The 22,724-nt window shown below is 39.9% G+C and overlaps 1 protein-coding gene across 7 annotated transcripts in view; it reads left to right on the forward strand.

Moving 5' to 3' along the window:
* Positions 1 to 22,724, forward strand: part of GJC1 (gap junction protein gamma 1) — a 34,412-nt gene that overhangs the window by 6,206 nt on the left and 5,482 nt on the right. Inside the window, exons 1-2 of one of the 7 annotated variants that reach the window (XM_032871020.1) lie at positions 10,938 to 11,000; positions 14,868 to 14,978. The exons of 4 other annotated variants lie outside the window; for them this stretch is intronic. The gene's annotated coding sequence lies outside the window, so the exon portion shown is untranslated. Of the gene's footprint in view, positions 1 to 10,937; positions 11,001 to 13,038; positions 13,060 to 14,867; positions 14,979 to 22,724 lie in introns of those variants that run through there. 2 more of the 7 variants (XM_032871028.1, XM_032871024.1) reach the window with 2 other exon arrangements.

The raw sequence follows: 22,724 nt of genomic DNA on the forward strand, positions 1-22,724 counted from the left end.
GGCTCGATCCCAGGACCCTGAGACCATGACCTGAGCCAAAGGCAGAGGCTTAACCCACTGAGCCACCCAGGTGCCCCCAGCATCATGTCTTTATACTTACCTTCTTATTATGAGTGGTCTGGCTTGCTGATCTTGCTGATACCCCCCTCCACCTCCTCCCTGCCCCACTTGCCTCATTCCTTAAAGGTTCAAGGCTCACCCAAGGCCTTTGGACATGTAGTAGCTAATTCTTCTGCCTGGGAGGCAGCTCCTCAGTTCTTCAAAATATGCTTAAATAGCAGTTTTGTGGAGAAATCTTCTGATCCTCCTAGATTCAGTTAATAGCATGCTGCACTTCTCTTTTATAGGGTTTATCACAATATTGATTAATTATTTGTATGATGCCTATTTCACCATTAGTCTGTTCTGTATATTTCATAAAGTCAGGAGTAATATCTGTCTTGGGCAGCCTAGTATCACAGCACCTAGCTCGTAGTTCGTATCTGTATTCAACAATTACTTGAGTGCTTATTACTTATTTGTAATTAATAATTAATTATTAATTATTTGTAATTGCTGATAGTAGCAAAGTACTTCTGACAAAGCTTTTGTTCTTCTAATTAGAAGCCTCGTTATTGGGGCACCTGGGTGGTGCAGTCAGTTGAGCATAGTCATGCTGAGGTCGTGAGATTGAGCTTCACGTCAGGCTCTGAGCTCAGTGCAGAGTCTGCTTGAGTTTCTCGCTCTCCCTCTCCCTTTGCCCCTCACCCACTCACTCTCAAGTAAGTAAATAAATAAAATCTTTATTAAAAAAGAAAAGAAGGGGGCGCCTGGGTGGCTCAGTGGTTGAAGCCTCTGCCTTCGGCTCAGGTCGTGATCTCAGGGTCCTGGGATCGAGTCCCACATCGGGCTCTCTGCTCAGCAGAGAGCCTGCCTCCTCTTTCTCTCTCTGCCTACTTGTGATCTGTCTGTCAAATAAATAAATAAATAAAAAGAAAGAAAAGAAAAGAAGCCTCATTATTTTATGTTGTTTTTTGCTCTGTTGGTCTTATATGCCAATATAGTGTTAGTTCCTTGGTAAATATTTATTGATGTAAACTTGCTAATAGCCATGGCCTGAGGAATCTTCATTAGTTTTAGTAGACCAGAAATACAGTGGTCACCACTGGTATAATATACACAATGGGTACACTTGCCTTCCAGGAAAATAATCATAGCTGGCTTAGGCAGGCTGTCAGATGTAATAAAGAAATTGAAGATTGGGTTTTTTCTTTGACATTCTGTACCTAGTTCTGATTTTCATTTCTTCTTCCTATTTGCTGGGCCAAGCTTCAGTATAATTAATGTCCCAAGAAACTGGGACAGTTTGTACATTATGGCCAATGTTGATAGTTTCGCACTTGTATTTTACTTTGTAGACTTTTTTTTTTTTTTTTTTTTTTGACAGACAAAGATAACAAGTGGGCAGAGATGCAGGCAGAGAGAGAGAGGAGGAAGCAGGCTCCCCGCTTCCTGAGCAGAGGGCCCTATGCGGGATGCGATCCCAGGACTCTGGGATCATGACCTGGGCCAAAGGCAGAGGCTTTAACCCATTTCATTGAGCCACCCAGGTGCCCCTGTAGACTTTTTTAAACATTGCTTGTGCGGGGGCACCTGAGTGTCTTGGTCATTAGGCGTCTGCCTTTGGCTTGGGTTGTGGTGCCGGGGTCCTGGGATTGAGCTCCACATTGGGCTCTTGGCTCCTCGGGAAGCCTGCTTCCCCTCTCCCTCTGCTGCTGCCCTGCTTGTGTTCCCTCCCTCACTGTGTCTCTCTCTGTCAGATAAATGAATAAAATCTTTATGAAAGACTTTTTTTTAATTGCTTTTTTGGAGTAGGTAATGTATTAGGTATTATAAAATCCCAAAGGTATAAAAGGATTTGCAGTGAAAAGTAAGTCTTCCTTTATTCTCTTCTCACTCGTTTTCTTTCTGCTGAAGCAATTATTATTTACCCTTTTTTGTGAATTCCTCTAGCGGTATCCATGGACTCTAATTCTCCACACATACACATAAATGGTAGCATACTGTATGCACTGTTCTATAGCCTGCATTGTTGGCTAATATATCTTAGTTTATTTCCTATCATTAGAGATAGAGGTGTCTCATACTTTTTTGACTACCAGATGTGCTGTAATTTGTTTACCCAGTCCCTTCCAGATAGACTTTTACATTTTTTCCAGCACATTATCAACAGTGCTACAGTGAATACTCTATGTCTGTAAGCATATTTATTAGATGAACATTCAGAATTGGAATTGCTGGGTCAAAAAGGGTGTGTGTTCTTCATATAACCAGTTCACCTCACCATATACCCTATTCTGTATTCTTCCTTATCAGTGATTGGCTGTCAGTTCTTAAATTTTTTCCACTTGGATAAATGAAAAGTAATATGTTGGTGTAGTTTTAATTTGTAAGTCTTTAATTACAAGTGATGTTATGTATCTTCTCATATTATTAAAAACCATTTATATTTCTGGGGCACCATAGGCAGTTAAGCATCTGCTTCGGCTGAGGTCATGATCCCAGCGTCCTGGGATCGACCCCCATGAGGGGCTCCCTGCTTAGCGGGAGCCTGCTTCTCTCTCTTCTCCCCCCTTGTGCTCTCTCTCACTATCTCTGTCACTCTCAAATAAATAAAATCTTAAAAATATATATATATTTCTTTTTCTGAGACCTCTCTATCCATTGCACATTTTTCTATTGAATGGTCTTTTTTATTATTATTGTTATTTTTTTATTTTTTTTTTAAGATTTTATTTATTTATTTGACAGGCAGAGATCACAAGTAGGCAGAGAGGTAGGCAGAGAGAGAGGGAGAGGGAAGCAGGCTCCCTGCTGAGCTGAGAGCCCGATATGGGACTCGATCCCAGGACCCTGAGATCATGACCCGAGCTGAAGGCAGCGGCTTAACCCACTGAGCCACCCAGGCGCCCCTATTATTGTTATTTTTTAAAGATTTTATTTATTTATTTGACAGAGAGATCACAAGTAGGCAGAGAAGCAGGCAGAGAGAGAGGGGGAAGCAGGCTCCCTGCTTAGCAGAGAGCCCAGTGTGGGGCTCAATCCCAGGACCCTGGGATCATGACGTGAGCCGAAGGCAGAGGCTTAACCCACTGAGCCACCCAGGCACCCTTTTTTATTATTGATGTTAGAGTTCTTTATGTGTTAGAGAAATAAAACCTTTTATTCTGAGAGCTGCAAATCATTTTAAGCATTCAGTATATCTTTTGAGTTGTTTACAGTATTTATTTTTGGCTTTCCAAAAATTACACTGTGTATAATTGAATTTGTCATTTCTTTCATTTGACCTTTAGGTTTTTGTATTATTTTAGAAGTCTTCTCTACTCAGATTATCAAGGAAAAATAATGTCCATGGTTTTTTCTAACTGCCATTGTTTTTAATTTAATTTAACTTTTAGTTCTTTAAAGGTGTGCTTGGCATATTAGTAAGCCCTCAGTACATGTTAATTTTTTTTTTTTAAAGATTTTATTTATCCATTTGAGACAGAGAGATACAAAGAGAGAGCATGAGTGGGGGGGGGGAGAGGGAGAAGCAGACTCCCCTCTGTGCCAGGAGCCCACTGTGGGCTTCCATCCCAGGACCCCAGGATCATGACCTGAGCTGAAGGCAGATGCTTAACCATCTGAGCCACCCAGGCACCCTGTTTTTAATTTTAAATCCTTGATTCATCTGGAATTTATTTATTTGACAGAGAGAGAGAAAGCGAGAGAGGGAACATAAGCAGGGGGAGAGGGAGAAGGACAAGCAGGCTTCCCATTGATCGGGGAGCCCATGGAGGGCTCTATCCCAGGACCCTGGAATAATGATCTGAGCCAAAGCAGACGCTTAACAACTGAGCCACCCAGGTGCCCATCATCTGGAATTTAAAGACCCAATTTAATTTTTTCCAGAGAGATACCCATGGTAGTTTATTACCATTTATTAAATATTCCATGTTTTGTCCATTGCTTTGAAATGCCACCTTATCATACATTACAGTTCCAGATGTATTTTGATCTTCTGGACTTTGTGTTATGTTCCATCCCATTGATCTGTTGACCTTTTGCCAGTTCCACCTTTTAAAATGATTAGTTTTATAATCTATATCTAGAGAAGCTTTTATACCCTTCTTACTCTTTAAGAAAAGTTCCCAAATGGGGCGCCGAGGTGGCTCAGTTGTTAAGCGTTTGTCTTTGGCTCTGGTCATTATCACAGGGACCTGGGATCAAGCCCCACATTAGGCTCCCTGCTCAGCAGGAAGCCTGCTTCTCCCTCTCTCACTCCCCCTGCTTGTGTTTCCTCTCTCGCTTTCTCTCTGTCAAATAAGTAAATTAAATCTCAAAAAAAAGAAAAAGTTCCCAACCATTCTTAACTTTATTTTTCATGTTAAATGTGTTTATTCATTTATTATTCATTTATTCATTTACTCATTCTTTGATTTATTTAAGGTTTTTTTTGTTTGTTTGTTTGTTTTAGTAATCTCAACACCCTATGTGGGCTCAAATGCACGACCCCCAGATCAAAGCCACATGGTCTTCTGACTGAGCCAGCCAGGCACCCCTTCACATTAAATTTAGAATCAGTTTGTCTGCTTCCTAAGAAATCGGATTGGCATTTTTAGAAAATCAAGATTGCATTACATTTTAGATCAGTTTAAGGAAAACTAATATCTTATGATGGCTTTTGTATCCAAGAATATGTAATATTTTAAGCTTTTTTTTTTTTTTAAGATTTTTTTATTCATTTATTTGACAGAAAGAGCAGGAGAGCACAGGCAGGGGTTAGCAGCAGAGGGAGAGGGAGAAGAAGCAGGCTACCTGCTGTGCTGGGAGCTGGATGCAAGGCTCAACCTCAGGATCTTGGGATCATGACCCGAGCCGAAGGCAGTTGCTTAACCAACTGAGCCACCCAGGCGCCCAGTTTTCAGTCTTTAAAGCATTTAAAAAAAATTTTTTTTTAAGATTTTAAAAAAATTTTTTTATTTATTTGACAGAGAGAGAGATCACAAGTAGAGAGGCAGGCAGAAGGGCGGGGAATAGGTTCCCCGCTGAGCAGAGAGCCCAGTGTGGGGCCCAATCCCAGGACCCTGAGATCATGACCTGAGCCGAAGGCAGAGGTTTAACCCTCTGAGCCACCCAGGCGCCCTAGATTTTATTTTTAAGTAACCTCTACATCCAACATGGGGCTCCAACTCACAACCTCAAGATCAAGAGTCCTCATGCTCTTCTGACTCAGCCAGCCAGGTACCCCTTTACTAGCCTATCTAGATTTGTATAAAGAATGTTTCGTGAGAGAAACCGTGTAATACTTTCTTTTTTTCTTTTCTTTTTTTTTTTTTTTTAAGATTTTATTTATTTATTTGCCAGAGACAGAGGGAGAGAGAGTGAGCAAGCACAGGCAGACAGAGAGGCAGGCAGAGGCAGAGGGAGAAGCAGGCTCCCCGCCAAGCAAGGAGCCCGATGTGGGACTCGATCCCAGGACGCTGGGATCATGACCTGAGCCGAAGGCAGCCGCTTAACCAACTGAGCCACCCAGGCGTCCCCGTGTAATACTTTCTGAAGGGGAATTTGTTGTTTGTGTGTCTAACTCAACTAGCTTGCTTTGACCTTAATGTTCCAATTCCGTAGTAAATGTTCATGTTCTGTTATTCAGAGTGAAAGCTTTGTATTTATTCTAGGTTGAGCAGGTCAAGCAGATGTGCGTTTCTCACAATTACTTAGGAATAGGTTTTGGTTTCTTTTTTGTTTTTGTTTTTGTTATTTTTTTTTTTTAGTTTGGAAAGATTGTTAGGAATTGGGGGAGCATCTCAGTTCTTTTACTGAATTGTGTATCTGAAGCCATTGTATCCTATTACTTGAACTCAGAAAAGAGGATGGCAAAATATGTTTATGATTGAGATGTGTCCTGGGAAGGAAATTATATATACATACCTTGCAAAGCATTCTACTGATTAGATTTATTTTGATTACCAGTTCATTATGGTTACTAGTTCAGGGAGAAATTTAAATCAACCTTATATATATATTTTTTTAAAAAGCTCTACAACACCCAGTGTGGGGCCCGAACTCACTATCCCACGATCAAGAGTCCCAGGCTCCACCAGCCAGCACCACTCCCATCTTAGCATTTGGAACCCATAGTAGAATGTTTTTTTTTGTTTGTTTGTTTTGTTTTTTCCTTAATTGAGAGAGAGAGTACAAGCTTGTGGAAAGGGCAGAGGGAGGGAAAGAAGCAGACTCCCCACTGAGGGAGCCCCACATGAGGCTTGATCCCAGGGCCCTGGGATCATGACCTCCCAGAAGGCAGGTGCTTAACAGACTAAAACCCCACTAGAATGCTCTTTTTTTTTTTTTTAAGATTTTATTTATTTATTTGACAGAGAGAGAGATTACAAGTAGGCAGAGAGGCAGGTAGAAGCAGGCTCCCTTCTGAGCAGAAAGTCCAATGTGGGGCACGATCCCAGATCACGACCTGAGCCTAAGGCAGAGGCTTTAATCCACTGAGCCACCCAGGCGCCCCCAGAATGCTCTTAATAGAAGTTTATTTCCTACCAGGATACCTGGCTGGCTCAGTCAGTGAGGCATGCGACCCTTGATTTTGGGGTTGTGAGTTCAAGCCCCACTTTGGGTATAGAGCTTACTTTTTTTTTTTTTTTTTTTTAAGATTTTATTTATTTATTTGACAGAGAGATCACAAAGTAGGCAGAGAGGCAGGCAGAGAGAGGGGGAAGCAGGCTCCCCACTGAGCAGAGAGCCCGATGCCGGGCTCAATCCCAGGACCCTGAGATCATGACACGAGCTGAAGGCAGAGGCTTAACCCACTGAGCCACCCAGCTGCCCCTAGAGCTTATTTAAAAAAAAAAGAAAAAATTTCCTGCTGTATTTTATTTATGTGCCACAGAAAACTGTTGGTTTTTTGTTTTTTATTTTTTTTTTCTTTGTGGTTTGAAATTACATACATACTGGCATGGTTTTTTGAGGTAGGAAAATGGAGATGAAATCTGTGCTCAGAATAGTGGTCTTACTAGATTCCAGTTTAGCTAATCTTCTAAGCCTTAAAGTAATAGATGATTTTGTTTTAAATAATCAGCATGTTAGCATTTAGTATTTTCTCTCAGGAGAAATCTCTTGGGTTTATACTGAATCTCACGGGCACATTCTTAGCCCAACAGAAGAATCCTTGATATGAAGGAGAAAAAAATGAAGTGGAGTGATTAGGACAGAAAGTATGAGTTTTTATAACATTTTCACATGTCAAATAAAGATTTACTAGAACTCACTTATAATAGAGACTGGGAGGCGCCTGGGTGGCTTGGTTGGTCTTCGGCTCAGGTCACCATCTCAGGGTCCTAGGACCAAGCCCTGAGTCTGGACTCCCAGCTCAGCAGGGAGTCTGCTTCTTCCTCTCTGCCCCCTCCCTGCTCCTGTGCATGCTTACTTGCTATCTCGTTCTCTTAAATAAATAAAATCTTAAAAAAGAAATAATGGAGACTGGTTAAGTTTTTGGTGGCATTTTAATAATAATTTCCCCAAATAAGGTAACTCTTTCCAAATACTCAGCAGACATTCAATAAGCAGATAGCAATGGCAACAACTGTACATTTCAAGGGACTGTTGGATATGTTAATTTTCCATGTTGCTTCTGGACCATTTTAAAATCTATTTATTTATTTATTTGAGAGAGAGAGGGAGCATGAGCAGGGGGAAGGGTTGGAGGGAGAGGGAGAAGCAGACTCCCTGCTGAGCAGTGAACCTGATACGGGGCTCCATCCCAGGACTCCAAAATTGTGACCCAAGCTGAAGTCAGACACCCAACCAAGTGAGCCACCCAGACACCCCTTAATGATTGTATAGTGTTTCTAAAGGAATGTAAAGAGCAATACTATGATATAGTAAGCTGCGATATATGACATCATGTCAGAATACTAGTCTTCTGGGGTGCCTGGCTGGCTCAGTTGGTAGAGCACCTGATGCTTGATCTCAGGGTCATGAGTTTGAGCCTCATGTTAGATGTAGAGATTGCTTAAATAAATAAACTTTTTTAAAAACTTAAAAAAAAAGAATAGTGCTATCTTTTGATATATCCTTACAAATTACGAATTACCGTCTAGATTCTGTTTTACTCTGGAGTGGAATTTTATGTAAGTTCTGTCTTGGACCCCTTTATGCAGGGGGGTGTAGTAACTGTATCAAAGGTTTTATGAGATAGTTAACACTTTCCTGTGCTATACCCATTACTTAATTAGGTCTTTAGGAATGTGTGCAAATATGAAATTTTTGCCCTGACGTACTTTTTAAATTTCCCTCAGGGCTTTTGTTGCATAAAAAAGAGCTTTTCCAACTCCTTTATTACATGTTTGTTATAGAAAATACTGAAAAGCAAATAGAAATTGTTCAAAGGCCATTGTCAGTGTTGGTGTATTTCCATTCAGACATATTACTGAAGGGTTTTTGTTTGGTTGGTTTTTGTCTCTGCTACATAGGAGCATTTTCCCACATGATGAAATATTCTTTTTAAACGGGTCACAAATTGACAGGCTTTATTCAGCCAATAAGATTATCTGGCTCAATATTATTTAAATGTTGGGTTACGTGGGTGGTACAGTCAGTTAAGTGTCCAATTTTGGATTTTGGCTCAGGTCATGGTCTCAGGGTTTTGAGATCGGGCTCTGTATCTCCCCTCCCCTGCAAAATATATATAATATATAATTTATAATATATAGTAATTACATATATTATAGTTAGTTGCTGACGTGAACGAAAAGGAGACAAGAGAGAATGTAAGTTGATACAACCCTCTTTGGAAAAGTACTAACCTGTGGAAGCTGACATGACAGTTTGCTTCTAGGTATTCCACAGGAATTCATACACGGGTCCACCAGATGACATACATGGAATGTTCATAGTAGCATTATTCATAATATTCAAAACTGGAAACTGCTCAAATGCCCATCAGCAGTAGAATGGATACATTGATACATTCACACAATATAATATAATAATATATATATTATATATTATATAATAATATAGTAAAGAATAGAATGAACAGACTAGAGCTTTAGCTTTAGTAAAATTGGTGACTCTCAACAGATGCTGAACAAAAGAAGTCAGACATAAAAGATTATATTCTTTGTGATTCTGATACAAGAAAGCCCATTTTGTATGATTCCATTTATATTAAGTTCAAGAACAGGTAAACAAGTGGGTCTCAATGTGGTATAATATTGTACCCCAAGGGGGATTTGGCAATGTGTAGACATCTTTGGTTGCCACAACTGGAAGAGACCAGGAATGCTGCAGAACACCCTATAGTTCATAGGACAGTCTCTTAAACAACTATCCCTGGGCTAAACTTATATATACTGTTGGAGGAAGGATGGTGGTTTCCCTTGGGTGTGATTGTGGCTGTGGGTGGATGGTAATGTTCTTGATTTTAGTGCTGGTTACAGGGGTATGTTTGGTTTGTGACAATTCACTGAACTGCGTGCTTACATTTATACACCTTTCTCTAGTTATTTTCCACTTCAGTCAAAAATTAAAAAACAAAACAAAAGAAAACCCAAAAAAAATCAGGGCCCCTGGATGGCTTAGTTAAGGGTCTGCTTTCGGCTCAGGTTATGATCCCAGGGTCCTGAGATCGAGCCCCACATCAGGCTCCCTGCTCGGTGGGGAGTCTGCTTCTCTCTCTGCCTTCCCCTGCTTGTGCTGGTGTTTTCTCTCAAACAAAATCTTTAAAATAATTTAATTTTTAAAAATTGTAAAAAATCAGACTTGACATAAACATCCAGGTCAAAGACTTTTAAAAGATATGGAAGTCTTGAGGTGCCTGGGTAGCTCAGCTGGTTGAGCGTCTGACTCTTGGTTTTGGCTCCGATCAGGATCTCATGGGTTGTGAGATCAAGCCCCCCAGGTCGTCCTCCCTGCTGAGCAGGCAGTCTACTTGAAGAGTCTCTCCCTCTGCCCTTTCCCGCACTTGCACGCACATGCTCTCTCTCTTCCTCCCAAAAATAAATAAATCTTTTTTTTTTTTTTTAAGATTTTATTTATTTATTTGACAGAGAAGAGAGATGGTGAGAGAGAGAACACAAGCAGGGTGGGTGGAAGGGTGAGAAGCAGACTTCCCGCTGAGCTAGGATTCTGATGCAGGGCTCAGTCCCAGGACTCTGGGATCATGACCTGAACCAAAGGCAGGCACTTAACGACTGAGCCACCCAGGCGCCTCAAATAAATAAATTTAAAAAAAAAAGAAAAGAAAAGAAAAAAAGAGGATATAACCGTCTGGTAGCTCCATAGCTGTAGCTAATAAGCAGTAAGCCCCCACTTTGGCTGGTATTTTTTCCAGGCCCCATTTTTCTATTTTGGTTACTTTCATCTCCTCACTGGTATCTAGATGTTTTAAAAAATACCTTAAATAGCTTGAGTGAGATATAATTCATACCCTGTACAGTTAACCTATTTAAAGTGTACAATTCAAAATTTTCAATGTATTATCAGGGTTGGGTAGCCATGGCACAATTTAATTTTAGAATATTTTCATTGTCCAAAAAGAAACCCCCTACTTTCTAGGGATCACTCCCTGTTTCCCCCTGTCCCATACCTTTCAGATCTAGGCAACCACTAGTCTATTTTTTTGTCTTTAGATAATTGTGTACATTTGAATTTTGTGATCTCTACTCTAAAACAATATTTATAGTAGTTGTGCAGTATTTTGTCACGAGGTTATATCCTAAATTGCATAAAATTTGTCTTATTTTTGGTCATTTATTTTAGATAAATTACTAGATGTGAAGTTACTGATCAAAGGATATAAACACCTTAATATTTTCTTCTTTTTTCTAAGATTTTTTTTTTTTTTAAGTAGTCTCTGTACCCAGCGTGGGGCTTGAACCCACGACCCCAAGATAAGAGTTGCATGAGTCGCATGCTCTTCTGATTGAGCCAGCCAGGCACCCCAGAATGTAAACACTTTAAAGTTCCCAGTAAGTATTAACCACAGTACCTCCCAGAGAGGTTATACCAGACTGCCCTCCCCATTAGTGGGTGATAGTATTTTTTTTTTTTTTTTGCATATTTTATGCTGTGAACCTAGTCATACTGGAAATGTTACACATTTTTGTTTTGTCTTAGAGGTGTTCATTCTCCTAGAGTGATGATTATTCAGACAGTTGATGTGACCTAAACTCAAGCTGTTTTGGGCAAGTGTACCAATACTGTCCTTTTTTACATGAAGATAGTACCACTTAGGATGTGAATGAATGCATTATTCCCAGGTTCCTCATACTTCTCCAGCTGGTTCCTGAAGGTTCTTGGATTCAAATAGAGTGGCTTTTTGCCAGCACAAATTGACACTTCAGCCCACAGTGATGTATTTTGTATCCTTGTTGGTTAATAGAGCCAAGATTTCAAACTACATTCTCTCTACTAGGTTTTATAATTCGACTCACAACAAATTATATTGTGTTTCTCAAATACTGTCCATAGCCAAGAGCTCTTTTGAAAACAAGTTGTTTTTATGTTTGTAATACATAGATTACTGTTTGCTAGTGAACTGCCATAATGCTTTTGCTTGGAAATTGTCACTAGCTAGTTATTAAACATCTATTACTGCTCATGCAGAATTAACTTCCACTTAAAACATTCCAGTTGAACAAAACTTCATTGTAAACCCTTTAATTGATTCCTTGTCTCTGTACATAAAGCAGTCTCATTCAGGAGTGTGAGTCACTAGCACGATTCTTAGTGTATTGCTCAGCTTGTGACCCAGGATACCCAGATAGTTAATATTTTAGAATCATGGTGAGTCGGTATTGAAATCTTTTAACTTGATTCAACCACAGATTTTCTGGGATGACTTGTTTGGGAAGTGCCTTCTTTGACACTTTGACATCTTATCATTGTTAATTTCACTGCAGTTCACCTCTTTCTTGCTCCCTAGAGTTCTGAATTCCGCATAATTTGTTGGGTTTTTTTTTTTTTTTTTGAATTTTATTCTGCCTGAGGTGATTTTCATCAAGTGTTAATAGACAGGACCTTAGAAATCATCTGATATTCTCCACTTATTTTACAAATGAAAAAATGGAAAGAAATACTCCTGAAATGCCTGTTAAAATCTCTTGGCTCCTAGTTCAGTGCTTACTTCATCTTGGTTTCATAAAATTCAACATTAGGAATGACTATTCTAGAAAATTAATTTTAGTTCATCCTGGACTTTGTTTTTATTTTAAAAAGAAACTAAGATTTTAAAATCTGGCTTATGATGGGTTTCAGGTATTGTTTGTTTTTTTTTAATTAGAAGGAGATTAAAGCTTGGCTCTGACCCATTTGGACTTCGTTGTTGGATTTGGAAAACATTTAGAATAGCACTACCTACTTTAAAATTTTAAATTTCCTGTTATAATAGTTTAGTAAGATTAAAAATTGACAAGGGACAAGTTACTGGGTTTTTTAATTGTTGATCTGGAACCCTTGGGAGCTTTTTTAACATGAGTACTAGAGAGTCATTTCCAAAGATATATATATATTAAAGTGATATTTTTAGATTAACAGTTGTTTTTTGTGGCCAACATAATAGTAAAGAGCTTGCAGTGGAAAAAATGAATCAGATAAACTGAAAAGTAAAGCATTTCCCTGTAGTGTCACTATACTCTAAATGTTTAAACTTTAACAAATGATTCTAGTTAGCTTCCTCTACTCCTTTGTTGCTTGGCATATATAACTGTTTGTTTTGTTTTGTTTTTTTAATTTTTTTTATTTATATAACTATACTAAATATCTCTTGAATACAACTGTAGTTTTTTTAAAAAGTGTAAATTTCCTATAAACTGCTAGATTGCAAGCTTCTTGATGGTAGGTGAGTACCAATTGCGTGAATGAATTTTAGTCTAAAACTTTTTTTTTTTATTGATTTTATTTATTTATTTGAGGGAGAGGAAGAAGAAGGCTCCCCACTGAGCAGGGAGCCCAACTTAGGCTGGATCCCAGGACCCTGGAGTCATGACCTGAGCTGAAGACAGATGCTTAACTGACTGAGCCATTCAGGTGCCCCATTGTCTAAAACTTTCTTTATCCTTTTTTATTGTAGTAAAATATACTTAACATAAAATTTATCATTTTACCCATTTTTTAAAGTGTACAGTTCTGTGGCATTAAGTAAATTTACATCATTATGCAACCATCTCCCCAACTTCTGAATCTTACCAACAGAAACTGTACCTATTAAACATACTTCCCTTTTCCTCTCAGCTCCTGGCAATCACCATTTTATTTTGTTTCTATGAATTTGCTTATTGTAGCTATTTCATGTAACTGGAATCATATAACATTGGTCCTGTTGTAACTGACTTTCACTTGGCATAATTTTGTCAAGCTTCATCCATGTGTCAGAATTTCCTTCCTTTCAAGGCTGAAGAACATTCCATTGTATATTAACGAAATGTCCTATTTTGTTTATTCATCTGGCAGTGGACACTTGGGTTGATTCTTACCTTTTTTGGCCCTTGTGAATAATTCCGTGAACATGAGTATACAGAATCTGTTTGAGTCCCTGCTTTTGTTTCTTTGGGTATATACCCAGAAGGAGAATTGCTGGATCATACGGTAGTTGTATATTTAATATTTTGAGGAAATTATAACCATGCTATTTTCTCTGTAGCAGCTGCACCATTTTAGATTCCCAGCAAAGGTTTCACTTTCTCCACAACTTTGTCAACACTTGTTCTTTTCTTGTTCTGTGATATACATTCTGATGGGTGATGTGATGTATCTTATGGGTTGTTTGTTTGTTTTAAGATTTTATTTATTTGTTTGTCAGAGAGAGAGAGAGAGAGCTTGCAAGTGAACAAACAGGGGTCATGGCAGGGCAGAGGGAGAAGCCAGGTCCTTGCCGAGCAGTCAGCCTGATGTGGACTCTATCCCAGGACCACCCAGGCGCCCCAATTTAAACTCCTATTAACTAAAACTTTGTTTCTTAAAAAATATATTGAAATCGGGGTACCTGGGTGGCTCAGAGGCAGAAGCCTCTGCCTTCGGCTCAGGTCATGATCCCAGGGTCCTGGGATCAAGCCCCACATCGGGCTCTCTGCTCTGCGGAGAGCCTGCTTCCTCCTCTCCTCTTTCTCGCTCTGCCTGCCTCTCTGCCTACTTGTGATCTCTGTCAAATAAATAAATAAAATCTTTAAAATATATATATATTGAAATCATTGGTGAGGGAGTGAGGAAACCAGCATTCTCATACTCTAGTAGTGGAGATATAAGTAGGCACCAGCTTTTTGGAGGGGTAATTTGGTAATACAGATCAAAAGCTTTAGAATTTTTGAAGAGAGAGTGGGCCAAAACGTTGACCCTTTCTTGTAAACACACACACACACACACACTCTGCCTCTCTGCCCTCTTGTGATTTTTCTCTCTGTGTGTCAAATCAATAAAATCTTTAAAAAAAAATTAGTCTCTTTCCCTTCTCTGAGGTTTTTGGGGGGTTTTTTGTTTTTGTTTAAGATTTTGTTTATTTGTTTGTTTGACTTGAACAAGCACAAGGATGGGGAGCAGCAGTCAGAGGGAGAAGGAGAAGCAGGCTACCCGCTGAGCAGAGAACCTGATTCAGGGCTCCATCCCAGGACCCTGGGATCATGACCTGAGTGAAAGGTAGACACTTAGCCGACTGAGTCACCGAGGCACTTCCTTCTCTAAGTATTTTCACGTTTCGTACTTTTATACTATTCATTGTATTCTGTCCTGAAATATGATTGTATCAGTGAACATGGTTTACATTTTCTACTTAATACATATTCATTCAAATCTTCTGTTTAATATAGCACACATTCATTGAGTGCTTTTTGTGTCCTGGGCAGCATACTAGGAGCTAAGTGTCCAGAAAATTTAAAGAAACATAGACTTTCAAGACATCAAGGAACTCCTATTCCAGCAGAAGAAACCAGTATCACTAATGTTGATTTAATAGAGTAAGTCCTGGTATTGGGGGAATGAAGAATTATTATGGGCTTTGGGGGGTGGTTGATTGAGGAGGTCAAGGAAACTTGAATTGACCTTTGAGATCTTAAAGGATGAAATTTTTCCAGGTAAGAAATTGTGGAAAGACAGGGACGCCTGGGTGGCTCAGTTGGTTAAGCAGCTGCCTTTGGCTCAGGTCATGATCCCGGTGTCCTGGGATCAAGTCCCGCATCGGGCTCCTTGCTCAGCGGGGAGCCTGCTTCTCCCTCTGCCTCTGCCCACCTCTCTGCCTACTTGTGCTCGCTCTCTCTCTCTCTCTCTCTAGCAAATAAATAAAATCTTTAAAAAAAAAAAAAAGAAATTGTGGAAAGACATTTTAAAGTGGAGGAGGGTTGCCTGCCTGGCTTAGTTGGTAGAGCATGCAACTCGTGATCTCAGGGTGGGAGTAGAGAATACTTAAGGTTGAGGAAAAGTCAATGAGCAGAGATATAAATTTATTTATTTATTTATTTTTATTTATTTATTTGTATGTATTTATTTGAGAGAGAGAGACACAACAAGAGAGGGAACACAAGCAGAGGGAGTGTGAGAGGCAGTGTGGGGAGGCGGACACTTAACTGACTGAGCCACCCAGGTGCCTCAGGGGAAGTGGATTTAATAGAGGAAACAACAAATCATAACAAATCATATATGAAAGTGCATAGTGTGAATTAATACAAATAATGAATTTCTTCAATTTGAAGTAAAACACATTAAGATGAACACAAAACACAGGTTTTTGAAGAAGAACTTGTTAAAAAGTTACAAAAGAATTTTTTTTTTAATCTCAAGCAGACTTTATTCTATAGGGCACAGAATGCCTTTAGAGGTATTTTCTTTTAAAAGCTAATATATTCATTTAGTTCAAAAAAACCCAAGACAATATTAAAGGATATGCATAGGGGCACCTGGGTGGCTCTGTCTGTTGGAGACTGACTCTTGGTTTCAGCTCAAGTCATGATCTCGGGGTCTGAGTTGATGCCCCATGTTGGGTTCCACCCTCAGCAGGGAATCTGAGATTTTCTCCCTTTTTCTCTGCCCCTACCTGTGCTCGCTTGTGCACGCACTCTCTCTCTCAAGTAAATTAAGAAAAAAAAAAAGATATATAGGGCACTTGGGTGGCTCAGTTGGTTAAGCATCTGCCTTCAGCTGAAGTCATGATTCCAGTGTCCTGGGATCAAGTACAGCATTGGGCTCCCTGCTCAGTGGGGAGTCAGCTTCTCTGTCTACCCTTCCACTGCTCTCTTTGTCTCTGTGTGTGTCTCTCAAATAAATAAAATATTTAAAAAATAAATAAAAATTAAAAAGATATATAATCAAAAGTGTTGATTCTACCGTGTCCTCCTTACTCTCGTACTTTTGTTGTTGTTTTTTTTTTATGTCCTTGTAAGCTTTTTTTTTTTTTTAAGTTTGTTTATTCATTTAAGTAGTCTCTACACCAAGCTCGAAAATACAACTCCGAGATCTAGAGTCCCATGCTCTTCCAACTGAGCCAGCCCATCACCCCCTTGTGTGTCTTTACAGAAATAAAAGGAAAAACACATTGGGGTTTTTTTCCTCTCTACATAAAAGGCATGCCTAAATATATACTTACATACCTTGCTATTTCCACGGATTAAATGTCTTGGATGTCTTTCTATACAGGGAGAGCATTCTTCCGTATTTGTGTAGATAGACCATAGTGAATTTAACCATTGCTAGATAGTGGACATTTGAGTCCATTATAAAAATAATGTGATTATTACCAAAAGTGCGATTACAGGTCAAAGGATAGGTGCATTTATACTTTTGTTGGATCTTGCCAACTTGCCATTAGAAGTTCTACCACTCCCATCAATGATGTATGAGAATATCTATTTCTCCATAGCCTCCCCAACTGTTTTATTTTTATCAACATGATAGAAAAATTATATCTCAAAGTAGTTTGTTTTATTTTAGAGATATAATTCACATGTCTTAAATTTCATCCTTTTAAGGTGTACAGTTAGTGATTTTTAGTGTATTCAGAAGGTTGTGTAGCTATCACCCCTGTCAAATTTTCATCATCCCAAAGAGATACCCTGTATCCATTAATAGTCACGTTCTATTTTTCAAAGCCCCAGACAACCACTAATCTTTCTGTCTCTGGATTTACATTTCATATAAATGGAATCATATAAAGTTTAGCTCTTTTGTGTTTGACTTATTTCACTTAGCTTTATTTTTTCAAGGTTCATCCATGTTGTGCATCTTTTTTAAGGCGAACTTATAGGGGGTTTTGCCATGGAATGTCTGTTTGTGTACCTTGCCTATTTTCTGTTGGATTGTTGGGTGGGGTTTTTTGTTTGTAAGTTTGGGTTGTTTTGTTTTGTTTTCTCTTTTTCGTAACTCTTTTTTTTTTTTTTTTTTTTTTAAGATTTTATTTTTTTGACAGAGATCACAAGTAGGCATAGTGGCAGGCAGAGAGAGAGAGGAGGAAGCAGGCTCCCCGCTGAGCAGAGAGCCCGATGCGGGGCTCGATCCCAGGACCCTGGGACCATGACCTGAGCCGAAGGCAGAGGCCTTAACCCACTGAGCCACCCAGGCGCCCCTCTTTTTCGTAACTCTTTATGTGATAGGGAAATTAGGTCTTTACCTATAAAAGAGTTACCAAAGGGGCATTTGGCTGGGTTAGTGGAGTGTGCAGTTCTTGATCTCAGGGTTGTGAATTTGAGCCCCACATTGGGTGTAGAGATTGCTTAGAAATAAAATCTTAGAAAAGATTTTACTTGGTGTGCCTGCATTGCAGTCATTCAGCCAACTGAGCCACCCAGGAGCCCCTCTTCTAAGATTTTTTTCCTGATCTTTATTCTATCTTATTAGCCTACCCTCCTCAGTCTTCTTTATGGGTTCCTCCAACCAGAAATCAAGCTGGAAGTGATGTCACATTTGCTTCAACATCTCCCTTGGACTTTAGACCGGAAATTCAACTGCTACTTGACATCTTCTCTTGGATGTCTAATAGGCACCAAATTTAACATACCCCAAATCAATCTTCCTATCCTCTAAGGACCTGCTCTGTCTTCAGTTACCCAAATCTAAGTAAATGGCTCCACCATTCACATAGTTCCTCTAGTCAAAAACCTTCAAGTCAGCCTCACTCCTTTTGTCACTTCAGGCCAAGCTACTATTGTCACTTCAGGCCAAGCTACTAGTAAATCTTATTAATTTTATCTTCAAAATATATCCACAGTCCAACCACTATTACCACCTCCATGACAACCACTCTGATCCAAGTCACCTTCATTTCTAACAAAGACTACAGTAAAAGCAAAAGTCTTCTAACTGGTCTCCTAGCTTATGCTCTTATCCCTTTCAAATCTATTCTCCAAAAAGCAACCAGAGTAAAGCTTTAAAAAGTAAGTCAGGGGGCGCCTAGATGGTTCAGTGATTTGGGCCTTGGCCCTCGGCTCAGGTCATGATCTCAGAGTCCTGGGATCGAGCTCCACATGGGGCTCTCTGCTCGGCGGGGAGCCTGCTTCCCCCTCTCTCTGCCTGCCTCTCTGCCTACTTGTGATCTCTGTCTGTCATATAAATAGATAAAATCTAGAAAAAAAAAAGATCATTTCCCTTTTCTGCTCAAAACTCTTGGAATAAAACAAAAAGTCTTTGCCACAGTCTAACACCCCCTGTCCTACGGCCACAGCTCACTTTCTGGTTGCAACTCCGTTCTCCCTTCTGCTCATTCTGACTCAGGAACACCTGCATCCTGGCCTCAGATCATACCTAATACGCCAGGCTTTCGTCTCACGACTTCTAAACTTGCTATTTTCACTGCTTTGAACACTGTTTGCATAACTAGTTGGCAGGACTGTCTCATTCAAGTCTGTTCAGATGTCACCTCCATAATGAAATGTCCGCCGGGGGCAGCTGGTTGGTTCAGTCAGTAGAACACGCTACTCTTGATTTTGGGGTCAAGTTCAATGCTCATGCTGGGCATAGAGATTACTTAAAAAAACAAAATAAAACAAAACAAACAAACTTTTAAAAAATAGTAGTAATAAAAAAAGAAACCTCCCCCAGACCAGCCCCTTTACTCAGCTTTAATTTTCTTTATAAGCACTTAACTCCCAAAAAATATATATATTTCTTATTTTATAATTTCATTGTTTATAGAATAGAAGCTCTGAGGGCAGAATTTTGTTCCTTTATCCCTAGTATCAAAAACCCTATGGCCTGACAAAGGGTAGTAGGTGCTCAGTAAGTACCTGTTCAATAAATAAATTCAATCATTTGGAAAAATAAAAATGCTGGTGATATAGTAACTGAAAAATACAGGATACAGGGGCGTCTGGGTGACTCAGTGGGTTTAGCCTCTGCCTTCGGCTCAGGTCATGATCCCAGGGTCCTGGGATCAAGTCCCACATCGGGCTCTCTGCTCAGCGGGGAGCCTGCTTCCTCCTCTCTGCCTGCCTCTCTGCCTACTTGTGATCTCTGTCAAATAAATAAATAAAATCTTAAAAAAAAAAAGATCAGGAAATGTATTTAGAAGTTTGCAAAGAAGTGAGAGTGAAATAGAAATTGAAAAATAATAGCCAGAGGACCATGATACCAGGGAAGCCACAGGTGTGGGGGCACGGAGAGTATTTCAGAGAGGAAGGAGTGATCAGGTGTATCAAAGATAGCTTAAAAAGTTGAATAAGAGAGGGGCGCCTGGGTGGCTCAGTGGGTTAAAGCCTCTGCCTTCCGCTCAGGTCATGATCTCTAGGTCCGGGGATCGAGCCCCGCATTGGGCTCTCTGCTCGGCGGGGAGCCTGCTTCCCTTCCTCTCTCTGCCTATTTGGGATCTCTGTCTGTCAAATAAATAAATAAAATCTTTAAAAGAAAAAAAAAGGGTTGAGTAAGAATTGACCATTGAGGGGCGCCTGGGTGGCTCAGTGGGTTAGGCCTCTGCCTTCGGCTCGGGTCATGATCTCAGGGTCCTGGGATCGGGCCCCGCATTGGGCTCTCTGCTCTGCAAGCGGGGAGCCTGCTTCTCCGTCTCTCTCTGCCTGCTGATCTCTCTCTGTCAAATGGATGGATGAAATCTTAAAAAAAAATTATTAAAAAAAAAAAGAATTGACCATTGAATTTGGCAGTGTAGAACTTAACTTTGCTAAGTAGTTTTGGTAGATTGGTGGTGTGAAGGTTTATTGGTATGTATACTGTATTCACCACTCATCATCAGTTATTAACCATTTAGTGGTTTTCAGTTCTTTTTTAAAAAATATTTTATTTAGGGGCTCCTGGGTGGCTCAGTGGGTTAAAGCCTCTGCCTTCAGCTCGGGTCATGATCTCGGAGTCCTGGGATCGAGCCCCGTGTCGGGCTCTCTGCTCAGCGGGAGGCCTGCTTCCTCCTCTCTCTCTTTGTCTGCCTCTCTGTCTACTTGTGATTTCTGTCTGTCAAATAAATAAATAAAATCTTTAAAAAAATAAAATAAAATAAAAAATAAAAAATATTTTATTTATTTATTTTGACAGATCACAAGTAGGCAGAGAGAGGGGAAGGCAGACTCCCCGCTGAGCAGAGAGCCCGATTCGGGGCCCGATCCCAGGACCCTAGGATCATGACCTGAGCTGAAGGCAGAGGCTCTAAGCCACTGAGCCACCCAGGTGCCCAAATTGCAGTATTCTTTACTTAAAAATTCATCCTAGAAAAAATAATTTTTCCACCTTTGAATTTAATCAAGAAATTGATCGATGAGACTATATAAAATAAGAAAATTTGAAGCAAGACGATAAACTGAAGAGTTTACATTAAAGGTCAGATGGTTAATGTCTATACTATGTTGAGAATACATTCTCCAAATAAATGGGCAAAAGTCTAGAAATAGTCAGTGAAGGGGGGTAGATACGGGGTAACCGTGTCCTGATACATTAGAAACAAAAACTGAGGGGCGCCTGGCTGACTCAGTAGAGCATACAACTCTTGATCTTGGGGTTGTGAGTTTGAGCCACATTTTGGGTTTAGCAATTTAAAATAAAATCTAAAAAAAAAAAAATTTTCAGGGCACCTGGGTGACAATCAGTTAAGTGTCTGCCTTCAACTCGGTTTGTGATCCCAGGGCCCTAGGATTGAGCCCCGAATCAGTCACCTTGCTCAGCGGGGAGCCTGCTTCTCCCTCTCCCTGCCTTTCTCCCTTTCTCTCTGACAAATAAATAAATAAAATCTTTAAAAAACAACATACAAATTGACATAATTTTTAAATGGGATTGACATCTGTGCGAAGCAGCATAACGGTGCTGATGAGGTTGAGGTGAAATTGTAATCGTTCTTTGCCAGGCATTAGTAAATTGCTAGGATCTTTTTAGAAAGTTGGATGACAGTGGTGGCTCTGGAGGTTAAGGGTCCAACTCTCTTTTCATTTATTTATTTATTTGTTTGTTTGTTTGTTTGTTTGACAGAGAAAGCACAAGCAGGCTTCCCGCTGAGCAGGGAACCCGACCCTGGGCCCATGAGGGTCCAACTCTTCATTTCAGCTCACATGTTGATCTCAGAGTTGTGAGTTCAAGATTCGCTTTGGGCTCCACACCCAGCCTGGAGCCTAATTTGAAAAATAAATAAATACATAAATAAATAAATAAGAAAGTTGGATGACAGTACAAAGCAAGAGCCATGCAGGTTTACATTTCCTGTGACCTAATACCGTTTCTTAGAATTTGTCTATAGATAAATTCAACAAAAGCATAAAGAATATATTTTTTCAAAAAGCTATTAAGTTCAAAAGTACGTGTAAGTCAGTTGGGACTTTCTTAGCAAGAAACTTTTAGGTATTTGCCATCCCCCTCCTCTCACCACCACTTGTCACATGCTCCCCTGTCACTTCCCTTCATAGATAGAGAGTATGGAAATGACTCTTACTTTTTCATGAGAGCCATTCACAGGTAAATTGCACACTCTCACTCCCCATTCCTTATCCATATCTGTTTGCTGAAACAGGGAAGTCAGAGAAGACTATGTCCTGAATTTTAGGCTTCTGATAGCAGAGCAAAAAAAGGCACAAGAGAGGGAACTGTAGTAGAGCGAGAACACAATGAGACCACACTTGGTAATGACATGTTCTGCTTAGAAATGTCAATTCCAGAACCCACCCTTCTACTCATTCCATTTTCTCTCTCTCATTACCTCCCTCCCTCTCCCTGCTGCTCCCCTCATACACCCTTGGAGTAGTGTAGTCTGATATTTAAGCCATTCTCTTTAATGTTTGCAAGGAAAGGAAAGGAATTTGGAAAGAGTATCAAATCTGTTGGCTCTTTAGTAGGCTAGTGATGGCTGCCATTGATTTTAGGAAGCCCATGTTTATTTTAGAAAGAAAATTTCCCAGGACCCTTTTTATGAGATGCTGAAATTAAGTTACTAAACACAGCATTGCTTATTCTCTAGCTGTGGGTGTGAGGTGCTTTGGCACTTAAAAATGCCCCTGGGAAAGCAGGGTTCACCATTTTCTAGGCCTACCCCACAACTTAACCAATGTGCAGTGCTCACTTCCAGTGTGTTTCACTGCTTTATAACTTATATGAGGTTTGAGGGACATACCCCATTCCTCCTCCCCCAAAGAACTTAGATTATTACATGAGATGGTGAACTGTTGAGAGATTCTTTCATAGCAATAATTACTAAAAAGAATATTGTTGGGGTGGCTCAGTCAGTTAAGCGGCTCACTCAGTTTCTGCTTAGGTCATGATGTCAGACGCATGAGATCAAGCCCCACGTCAGGCTT

This window comes from Lontra canadensis, unplaced genomic scaffold (genome assembly GCF_010015895.1).
Source record: "Lontra canadensis isolate GAN:19392208 unplaced genomic scaffold, GSC_riverotter_1.0 scaffold41, whole genome shotgun sequence".
Taxonomy (NCBI): domain Eukaryota; kingdom Metazoa; phylum Chordata; class Mammalia; order Carnivora; family Mustelidae; genus Lontra; species Lontra canadensis.